This window comes from Lygodium microphyllum, chromosome 13 (genome assembly GCF_053477565.2).
Source record: "Lygodium microphyllum isolate KBCC chromosome 13, Lygodium_microphyllum_v1.1.10, whole genome shotgun sequence".
Taxonomy (NCBI): domain Eukaryota; kingdom Viridiplantae; phylum Streptophyta; class Polypodiopsida; order Schizaeales; family Lygodiaceae; genus Lygodium; species Lygodium microphyllum.
The window spans coordinates 22806850-22818740 of NC_141147.1; the positions used below are offsets into that span (position 1 = coordinate 22806850).

An 11891-nucleotide genomic window follows, 5' to 3' on the forward strand; every position below is an offset into this window, starting at 1 on the left:
GATGGTGTTTTTTACACTGTAGATGTGAAGATTGGCAGATTTTTAGTTGCAATATATGTAAATAATTATTGCATCATTACTAGTTTGAAAATTCTGATACGTTTCTCTCTCTGGTGAATTTCACAGGTTGCAGGTCAGGAGACATTTGGTACACTTGGAGCCATAGTACAGAGTAGGACAGGGACTCCTCAGGTTGGGTTTCTGACAAATCGACATGTTGTGGTTGATTTGGACTACGCCAACCAAAAGATATTCCATCCTCAATTGCTTCGCACTATACCTGTGAGCCGTAATCCTGAACTGCTCGAATTGAAAGCATTGTCGTGGATCAAGAAAGCTTCCTGAAGGGTGCTTTTTAAGTGTTTTCTTGCTCGCTTCCGGGTCCGCAGGCGGCAGCCTCAGCATCAGCAGCATGACAGATGCTGATGGCTTTCCCCAGCGGTCACACCTTCCGAGATCCCTGCTGTGTTGTGCCAATCAGATCATCCCCTTGGTAGCAGCAGTAGCTCTAGCGCCGGCACATCCAGCAGCACCGAGATGTATTTCTCCAGAGAGGAGATCGACAGGTGCTGTCCATCCCAGCGAGACGGCATCAACGTCCAAGCAGAGACGTTCCTCAGACACTCCTAGCTAGCACCACCTCATGGTAAGCCCTGCTGTGATGCTTCTCTGCTACATCTAGGGGAGATGGCGGCACTGGAAACAATGGTAATGGCACCGATGGTGGTGATTCCCGCAGGAGTTCCCCCTTCCGAAGCTGTAAGAGAAGGTGATAAGGCACCTAGGGAAGCCATTCTGAGGCAGAAGCAGGGGCCCGAATGGGTGTTCTTGCCTTCTATTTGTTGGCACAGCAAGGGCGAGAGGTCGATGGTAGGGACCTCGTGCAGGGCGATTGAGGCATCACTATAGGGGCGATAGGGAGGGGGCAGTATGAAGGGAGCAGGGACGTGATCGGCTTGATGAAGATGATGATATGCATGGCCATGGCCGTCTTTTTCTTCCTCTGCCCTTGCCCCTACCCTCGCCTCTCTGCCTCTAGCAGCAGCTCTCTGTGCAGTGCACATCTACAGCAGGGCGACTACAGATCTCAGTACCCTACTGTGAAATCTCTTGCAAAAAAGATAGTACCATGAATTTCAATGTATCATATGCTCCAGATGGCCTATGTGATCTTGATGATCCCTCTTCCTTTTGGGAGTATGAAAGATCACCCTTCAACATGCCTGGATTTGCATCCCAGAATGGAATGCATGATTTCTTGGCACGTTCATAGAGCACATCAACTGTTGAGGGCTGCACATCCTCATCCCAATTGATCAACTCACAAAAACTTGATTGTACTCCACTCCATGAGCTCAATCAAATCAACCAAATTTCAGTGTCACACAGTTCTCAGCTGTCACCGAGCTTCGCATTGGATAAATGCCATGCTCCATCTGATTTGTCTCCTTTGATTCCTAAAGAAATCATTCATATTTTGCTTATACTAGGTACAGTCCTGGAAGCTGTCATTCTACTCCAAGAAGGCTTGAGGAGCTAAAGACTTGGCTGTGGATGAGACGAGAACAACCATTTGTTTTCATGAAAGCGGGTAGTTGCTTCCATCTAAAATCATGGTTGGAGAAGCATTTGGAGTGCCTGCGAAATCTGGTCAAAACTGCATCATTCAAAAACTAGTTCAAAGGCCGAAGAAAACAGAAATTCATAACAAAAAATGCTCGATTGCAAGCAGCCTTGTCTGTTACTATTGTTACAGCTAGAATAGCAGCTTCAACATCAAATGAAAGAGATGCAAAGCTAGGCTTAGCTTTGGCCTCAGCTGCTGCATTATTGTAGCCCAGTGTGCTAGGCTTAGCTTTGGCCTCAGCTGCAAAAAGAAGATGGCTCTAATCCTTACAAGGAAGTGAGATCATTCCTTTACACAGAGTTTAATCTTGTCATTTGAATGAATATGTACTTGGAATGGGCAGAGATTAATGATGCATTTGCTTACCTTTCCAATTCAACATCTTAACTTTGCAAGAATGTAGTGTAGCTCCTGAAGCGGTTTTACTCTGTGCCTTAGCAGTATTTTGTTAACTAACTTGTGGGGTATAATTTCTCGTGCAAATGGTGGAGCTTCTAGTCCGAATGGACTGTGCCGATTGTGAGAGAAGTGTGAGAAAGGCCCTGGTTAACCTCAAAGGTACAAGCAGTTTGTTCACTTTAATATGTTATGCTGCATGTGAATGTAAAGAGATTTAAGGTGTTAATGAAGACTGTGACTTATGACGCTCGTTAATCAACTGAACTGATTTGGAGATCACCAAGATTAGCTAACCAACTGATGAGATTAGGGACATTTATGTTGAATGGATCAGCCCAAATATTTCTGAATCCTCAAGTGGTTATTGCCTATCAATAGAGCTGTTTGAGGTGTGTTAAATCAAATGGGCCAGAGCTTCAGGATGGGTACAATATAGTTTGCCTCTCCCATGTAGGTTAGCAGAATCATACAATGCTGCCCTTGCTATACTTCATGTTATTTCCATCTGGGTTTGTGGCTTTTAAGCATAGGTCAAATCAATAAATTGTACATGTCTTATCACTATTAGGATGTTGCTAATAGGCTGATTTTTCTGCATGTAGGGAAATGTGATTGCTCGTGGGATTATTGAATGGTGTGATGGAGCGCCTCAGGTAAGGAATTCTACAGTTGGCAAATGAAACTTGATTCTGCTCAAGCTAGAAAGAAGATATCTCTGAAAGAGTTGACTAGTTTTTTTTACCATTGTAGTTCAAGGTACAATGCTGCACTTGTTGCACATTAGCAAGAAATGGATCCCTTTTTAAATAAAGACTTTAAATTAGGCTAATTGGCCACTTGTTGCTTAAAGGCTTTACAAATAGCATCTCAATAATATCAGATGCTCTTTAAATCATGAGAGGAAGTGTAACTCTGCCAAGACCATAGCAAAGACATATTGTTTTTTGTATTTTAGATGACTCATGGAGTTAGATATAGAAATAATGAAAATCTTGAAGAAGCTTGAAGGAGATTGATGATGAAGTACTAAAACAGCAAAACATGGATCATGAAGTGATGTAATTTGCAGATGAAGCAGGGCAGATCTGAAATGCAGCAATTGAGATGCTACATGGCAGTCCACAATAAGTGGTCAACAGGCTTGGAGTGGAAATGCAGCAGCTCGACAGGTCATGTTGGTTGTAGCTGACTTGAAAGATCTCAAATAGTAATAGTTGAGGTGCGGATGATGAATTAGGAGAAAAACTAGTAGATAGAACCACATGTAGACTGTCATCAGTAGTAGGTGGAGGGCAATGAATAGGCTGCAGCAGCCCCTAGATCAGCAGGTTGTGATGGTTGGCTGAGAGAGGAGCTCCCAAGCAGAAGCTCATGTTATTGAACACTATTAGGGGAAACCAAGGGAAAACAGTTCCCTTTTCCACATGGGAAAATTATGTCAAAAAAACTTCTTGTGATTGACTATATTCCATCTTAACATTTGATTTGTAGGCTGCAGGAATAGAGAGATCATGAAGAATTTGGTCACTTCATGCGATAATCATGGCAAATTTGGTCAAGATATCCTGAACATCAGCAACCTCCTCGAGATTAAGGCCAACATGACTACAAAGGATTCTGATCCATCTGATCAACCTGGCCATATCATGAATCAAGTGAATCAAGCTGATATTTCAAGGTCAGGTGGTATGATTAGCATATCCTTAAATTGGCCATGGACATCCATGCTACTTAGCAGATCAAGCCTAGGCAGCACTGGTCAAGAGCATGTGCTCCAGCCCAACAACATGGGTGGATCAAGAGGCATGATTGTTGATGATGATCTGCATAATTTGTAGGATAACTTCAATTTGGTATCTTCTATTGCTAGACATGTTCAAGTTGATAACTCAGCAAATTTGAAGGCTCCAAGGTAAGTGGAATGGAAGTTTCTTGTTCTTTTAGTAGAAATCCTTCTGGGTTATGGGTTGAGGGTTTTTATACAAAACATTAAAAGAAGATATGATAGGGAAAGGAGGAATCTTATCATGCTTTTGATGCATCTTTTTATCCCCATTAGTAAGTATGATACAATATGGTTCCATGAGCAAATAATTTAAATATCATTTCATTATTTGTCTTGTTGTGGATCATCAGACAACAACGACACCCACAGTCACAACATCGTCAATGGATCATCAAACTGTGACGAAGAGGATAGATTAGATGAGGAATCAGATGCAGTAGCTATTAGGAAATGCGCTGAAATTCAGCAAGCCATATCCATAGGAACCACATCCTTTTTGCTGACAGTGTACAAGTTTTTGGTTTATTTCATGGGCATATTTGCTGCTGTCATTTTCTTGTTCCTGGGATCTGTGAAGGGGTTCAGTACTAAGCCCCAGCCTTGCAGATACGATCCAAAGCAGGAATGTGCCCCAGCTCTCTTTACATCGATTTTCACTACAACTGCATTTATATTGGGAGCTTTGACGTCCATAGTGTCGGGATTTTTGGGCATGATGATCGCAACATATGCGAAAGCTCACACAACTTTGGAAGCCAGAAAAGGGATAGGCAAGTATTCAAAATCGCCTTCCAATCAGGTTCGGTGATGGGTTTCTTACTTGTTGCTAATGGCCTCATAGTTTTATACATCACTATAAAATTGTTACAACTTTATTACAAGGATGATTGGGAGGGCCTTTTTGAGGCCATCACTGGCTATGGGCTTGGATGCTCATCCGTGGCTCTATTTGAAAGGGTTGGAGGTGGAATCTATACCAAAACTGCGGATGTTGGAGCAGATATTGTTGGAAAAGTAGAAAGGAATATCCTAGAGGACGATCCGCAAAATCCAACGATCATTGCTGACAATGTGGGTGATAATGTGGAAGATATTGCTGGAATGGGTTCAGATTTGTTTGGCTCCTTTGCTGAAGCTTCTTGCGCAGCTCTTGTTGTGGCTTCCATGTCATCATTTGGCACAAATCATGACTTCACTGCTATGTGCTTCCCCCTACTCATTAGCTCTATGGGCATTGTGGTGTGCCTCATCACAACCTTGTTCGCAACTGATGTGTTCGAGATCTCAAATCTAAGGGATATTGAATCTACACTGAAGAGACACTTGCTGATATCCACCATCTTAATGACATTCGGTGCAGCTTTTGTTTGTTGACTGGCACTACCATCCATGTTTTATATATATGATCCTAACGGTGGTGCAAAGATGGTTCAAAACTGGAAACTATTTTTTTGCGTTGGAGTAGGGCTTTGGGCAGGGTTGGTAATTGGCTATGTTACAGAGTATTTCACCAACAATACATACAGACCAGTCGAGGATGTTGCTGATTCTTGTAGGACAGGAGTTGCTACCAATGTCATCTTTGGTTTGGCACTTGGCTACAAGTCTGTAATTGTTCCAATATTTGCTATTGATGTTGCTATCTATGTCATCCATACCCTAGCAACCATGTACGGGATCACAGTTGCAGCTCTTGGAATGCTTTGTACCATTGCCACCTGTCTAGCCATAGATGCATATGGTCCCATAAGTGATAATGCTGGTATCGCAACCGGTCTCTGGATGATCATGATACTTTTTACACATCTCTCCACAAGAAGCGCAGCCATAGTATAGACTATGAGGCCGCGAAGGCTTTCAAGATGGACAGATTCCTCAACCATAGGACTTCTTCAAAGTCCAGCTTGAGGCATTAACAGCCCCTAGTTGACAACACTTTGGGGGAGCGCTTTCTTAGATTGGTCTCCGTGATCCACACTTTGGGGGAGCGCTTTCTCATATTAGAAGAGATGAAACTGCATATGCAGAGAGAGTCTGAGCGATTTCGTGATGATCTAGAGGCTAGGCGTACAAAGATGTTCCTAGAGTCCCAAAAGCAGATTGCTGAGATGTTTGCTTGGGCTCTGAGCAACAGTAAGAAAACTGATGAGATCTTGCTGATGATTGTCGGTATTTTGTTCATCATTTGATTATTCTAAATGTTTCTTTCTTCCAGCTGATTTTTGGCTCTTCATGCTACATTTCATATCATTTCATCTATATTACAGCTAATGCGTTGAAATTATTCCACGCTTTGTTTATAAGAAATGTTTCGAGCTGATGGGATGATATTTCATTTCATTCTTATTCCAGCTGTTGAGATGTTCCAGCTGATGTTTCATTATTATTCTAGCTGTTGAGTTGTTCTAGCTGATGTTTCATTGTTTCCAGTTGTTGTTTGTCTATTTTCAGTTGATTCGTCTGTTCAAGCTTATGTTTATTCTACTTGATGTTTTATCTATTCTAGCTAAGGAGCTGATGTTGCAGCTAATGTGTGCTCACTTGATGCACTTCTGGGGTTCCACTTCTGGTGTCTCGTGTCTCTCTTCTCTTCTCTCTTCCTCCGTTCCTCGTCTCCCTCGCGCATTGTTCAACAGGAAGTTTGTAAGATGCTTCAAACTAGAAGAAGAAGTTGGTGAGCCCATAAAAGTATAAACAATGAATTCCTTATTTTCACCTGCTCAATTTACTATCAGATGGTGTAAAGAACAGGGCAAAAAAGGTATGCGTGTTTTGATGTTTTGATGTTTTACAAATGCGTGTTTTGATGTTTTACAAATGTCTCTTATGTTTCTAAACTTTGGTTTATTATGTGTACATAAAGGTAACAAAATCACAAATGATGGTACAAGAGATAATGGAACAATGAAAGCTAAGGAGGTCATTGGCCCTAATGTCTCTTCAAATCATGATACAGGTATGTCTTTTGAAAATTAAAATTTGTACATATTTTACATCTTGCTTTATTAGGTGATTCATTTTGAGATTAACTAGCTTTAATTAGTCTCTTTGTCTAATTTAAAATGTTCATAGTTATTCATATTTTTAAACTTTGAGTAATTGTGTGTATATATATAAATATAGATTAAAGAACAACAAAAGATGGGAAAAGAGGTAATGTAAGAAAGGGAGATCAGGAGGTTACTCGCAATAATGTTTCTTCAAGTCAAGATGCAGGTACCAACTTTAAGGATCAAAAACTTGTACAAATTTAGTGATCCAAATTGATACAAAATATCTAATTACTTTCTTTTGTGTTATTGAAATTTTTCATAACCTTGTATTATCGTGAGCTTTGGTTAACTCTATGTATATATAGGTAAACAAGTTACTAAAGATGACACAAGAGACAATGCAAGAAAGGAAGACATTGAGATTGCTTGCCTTAACACTTCTTCAAGCCAAGAATCAAGTATTACCAGCTTTCTTATGTTGACAATGAGTCATTTTTTGAAATGGTTATACTAACTAATGATATTTGATCACTTGAGTATCAATAGGAGTGATACGCATACCATCATATGATGATATCTATCGGCCACCCATGTTGAAATTTAGAGAAGAGGGTAGACAAACATTTATTACTTTGCAACATATTGGAGATTTAAGAGATAAAACAATCAAGACACACATGTTGCTTAATTAGTTTTTAGTTCTATGCTCCTTTAAAATTATTTTCATTTTACTTTTGGTTGCTAGAAGTAGATGTTGATGTCTTAATTTGTTTAATCTATTTTGATCATTAGATGTATATTATTGATTCTTACTTAGAAATGATGACATTCTCTATATAATTTTCTAGTTAAAAATTTATTGTGCAATTTCTTGTTTGATATTAGCATGTCTAAGAGGAAGGGAAAAGTAGATAAAGTGATAAGGAAAAAAAAGAATTTCCATGGAATTCCCTAGTTGAAGGTACATATAAGTAGGGAACGTAAAAAATATGAAAAATGAGAGATTTCCTAGTGAGAGTACCTAGGGAATCACCTCTAGAAAATTTTTCCTATATATGAAATATTTCCTTTCCTATATAGGAATTATTCCCTACATAGAAAATTTTGTATTTTCCTATATAGGAAATATTTTCTACATAGGAAAGGTCTTATGTGATTCCCTACTTATTCTCACTAGGAAATGTCCCATTTTCCCTAGTTTTTACTTTCCCCACTTATATGTATTTTCAACTAGGGAATTCCATGGGGAATTCTCTTTTTTTCCTATATGGGGATCGATTGAAAGTTCCTTGTGATAGAGATTTTGAGTCCTAGAATAGGATGAAAGAAAGAGAATATAAATATTAGATGAGTCCAAAGACAATAATCAAGGCACAATCCAAAGATCTTGTATCACATGTAGCTCAACAACGCAATGTCATTACATCCATATAATATGCCCAAATCCTAGGCATGAAAACACTTGGGATGCTAGCCCATAACACACTCTGAGACTATGACTTAGATATACTCTAACTTTCATCAATATCTCTACTCCAAAATCAATGACATATGCCTCATATATCCATGCATATAACAAAATCCCTATAGTAAATGTTGGGTGTCATCACTCGAAAGTGCTATCATCCATGAGAAAGCATCAATATGTCTGTTGACCCATTATGGGCCTTCAAAATCCATTTTAGCCCTTTCAAACAGATTTATTACAGCAGCATTAAAACATACATATGCTACCCAAAAATCACTCCAAAGCATGTACTTTGGTTATGGCAATCATCTATCAACCATAGAGCACCAATAGCATTCAATGGGAGTCTTTGAACACCATAAATCAATCTGGAAAACCCTATGGACAATGGATACCCCACTGTATACATAGTTTAGACAATAATAAACTATCATAATCTCTCACTTTGAAGCCTCTATGAAATCTCTGGGAGTACTACCATGCATATAACAAAATCCCTGTAGTAAATGATGGATATCATTAGCCGGAAGTGCTATTATCCATTAAAAAACATCAATATCTCTATCAACCCATTATGGACCTTCAAAATCCATTTCATCCTTTTTAGAAAAATTCATTACAACAACATTAAAACATACACATTCCTCCCAAAAATCACTCCAAAGCATGTACTTTGGTTCTGGCAATCATCTATCAACCATAGAGCATTAGTATTATTCAATGAGTCTTTGAATACCATAAATCAATCTAGAAAACCTTATGGACAGTATATATACTCTGCTATACACCTAGTTTAGACAACAGTAAACTATCACAAGCTCTCACTTTGAAGCCTCTATGCAATCTGTAGGAGTATCTGTGATCTGTATGTAATGTCTATGTTTACCCTTTGTATGAAAGATGACCTATCCCAGCTCAAAGCTTCTAGATTTCTTTTTGTTTTATTTTCTTAACCACGAAGTATATACGTATGTTCTGTTAGATATGCTCAATGCCCCACCCTCATAAGGTGCCACCAATGATCCATGGTGCTCAAAGTTGTAAGGCCCCCATTATGAGGAGAAGCCAAATGTGAGCTCGGACATTGGTTGAGTCCTGATTATATATCAGATGAGGTCTATGTGACCGGATGGTAAAAAGGTAACCATTGTGGGTCTAATCTTTGGGTTGGATGACTAAGTAGTTAAGTTGGTAGCAACTCGAGGTACATTGCATCGAGTTGCGGGGTAAGGGACTTAAAAGGGGCCCCTGGTAGTGCCCCCGGCCTGACAGTAAAGGGAATTTTCCCTAGAATATTCCCTAGCCAACTAGTGGAGGCTCATATGGTAGGTCGGTCATGCTGACCTAACCACCTTCACGGGCTATAAAAGCTAAACCCCTTCACAGCCATCGATCATCTATCTTTCAACTAGTCAGAGTTGTTCCAGCTAGCCTTAAGCTCTTCACCTATCTTCTGTCTAGATCACCATCTAAGCTTCACTGTGGAAGCGTACGGGTGGATAGAGCCATCTCTATATCAATTTTTTGGAGCTAAATAAATTTTCTAATTCTCCTCTTATCTGTTGCTCTCTTATCTGTTGTGTACTCTCTATCTCTATCTCTTTCTCAAATTCTGTTCGCTGCACCGTATAATTTTTATATGTTCAACATATGGGTGAGCAAAACATGTCTTCAGCATGTGCATGAGATGATAGAAATGTATGATATTGATCATAGTAGGTTCAATTCGCAAAAGGGTTCTCCCCAAGACATCTAGGACTACATGCTCCTCCCACAATGGCGCTGTCCTGTTTTTTTTTTTCTTTTGAATACACTACTGCGTTTCAAATAAAACTGCTTGTTTTTTTCTCTAAAGTTAGGCTATTGAGACTTAGTTAAGTTTCCCTTGTCCGCTTAATTCCAATCTCATGCATGAAAACTCTAGTTCTTGACTTACTTGAGTCCTTCCCCAATATAGCATGATCAACATTTGTCAATTTTGGTACGGGAAATCTATTGCAGTGTCTTCTAAAACTTGTCTTTCACAATCCCATATGTAGACCACTGACATACTCAAAACACAACAGCCAATACACTTTCATACCAAAGCCATAAATCCCTTTGACAGCGTAGGTACCGTCCAATGAGTATGAAGGGTCCATTGGATCAAACATAGGTGTGTATTGCAGTCTAGTTCAAAATGCAGCAAGGAAGGTGGCAGAAATAGGTTACCTTACACTGTAGAATGGTAAAAACAAGGTCTTTAGCACCTAGAGATGTCGCCTAGCTAGTTGTAACATGAACATCAAGCTCCTCTTCATAGAGTTTGGCTCCCATACTATCAAGGGTAGTGTGTTTAACCACAAACTGTGGGGGTTTTTGAGAATGAGCAAGATAGAAGATAAGATAGAAGTAAAATCACCAAGTGATTATAGGATATCTTTGGTTTAGAGAACGAATTGCCACACTTTTGAAAGTATAAAATACAAGTTTTGCCACATATTCTATACCATGAAAGTATACATTAGCTCTTAAAATCATCTATGGTTTAATCTATCAATCTTTCGATCACTTGACTCAAGAAATGAGTTCCACAATCCAACTCCAACTCTTTTGGCAGACCAAATCGATGGATTATCTATTCATGAAGAAAGCTATTAGTCTCATTTGCATCATTCTTCCTCGTTGCTCATGCTTTTAACCATTTTGTAAAATTGTAATATTTCCGCGTACTGCGTACCGTAAATATTGACTTCCCGCACGCCGTGTAAATCCTGTGCAAGGGTATCACCTACATCGTATTATTGGTAGCTTAATCCATACCGTGCATGCTCAAAAAAATGAGGCCGCCACATTGTAAATACGAGGCTGAGGTTGAAGACCGTAAAAAGCCGCGAGGGAACACCCTTTTTTTGAAGGGGCAATTTGGAGATTTTTAGGCAAATTTTTTTTAATTATTATCCCTTCCCCCAGCTGATGCATGGCTGGAGGAGAGGGAGTGTGGGGAGGAATGGCCAAGGAGGAGTGGGACGGATATGCATGAGGAGGAGTCCTCCACGTGTGTGGAGGCCCTCTTTCCCAAGGCCTATAAGAACCCCCTCTTGGGGGGGGGGGGAAAGGAGGACATGGCGGCAGAAGGCTGTTGAGAGGGAGAGGCCGGACGTGAAGGGAGGGGCCGGACGTGAAGGGAGGAGGCCGGCCGTGTGAGGGAAGGGTCGCCATGTCGCCGTGCTGAAGGAGGTGAGAGGAGACGTGGCTACCGCCATCGCCATAGACCAGGCGGTGTGGTAATAGAGGGGGGGAAAGTCGCTGGCCGCTGGGGGGAGCCGCCGACAGGGTGCCGCCACCTCGCTGGAAACCACCAGGCCGCCGCCGTCCTCGCCTCGACCACACCCTTTCCTCCCATGATCATTGGACCCTCCCCTGACGTGGCCACGTGCTGCCAGAAGGTCTTAGAAGCTTCTCTAGGAAGCTTCTAAGGGGGCTTCTCAAAGCCCCCTTCCCGTGGAGTCCCTTTATAAGCCCATTTTTACCCCGGGATTCAATTCCCCTTTCCCATTGCATTCCCACACAACCCATATTAGCCGGTGTAAGTCCCCCCTTCTCGTGGATTCCCAACACAAGTCCCTTCCCACCGAT

General features: G+C 40.7%; 1 pseudogene; it reads left to right on the forward strand.

Annotated features, from left to right (window-relative positions):
• Positions 1-5648, forward strand: part of LOC148026416 (uncharacterized) — a 39955-nt pseudogene extending 34307 nt beyond the window's left edge.
• Positions 5649-11891: the final 6243 nt, after the last annotated feature.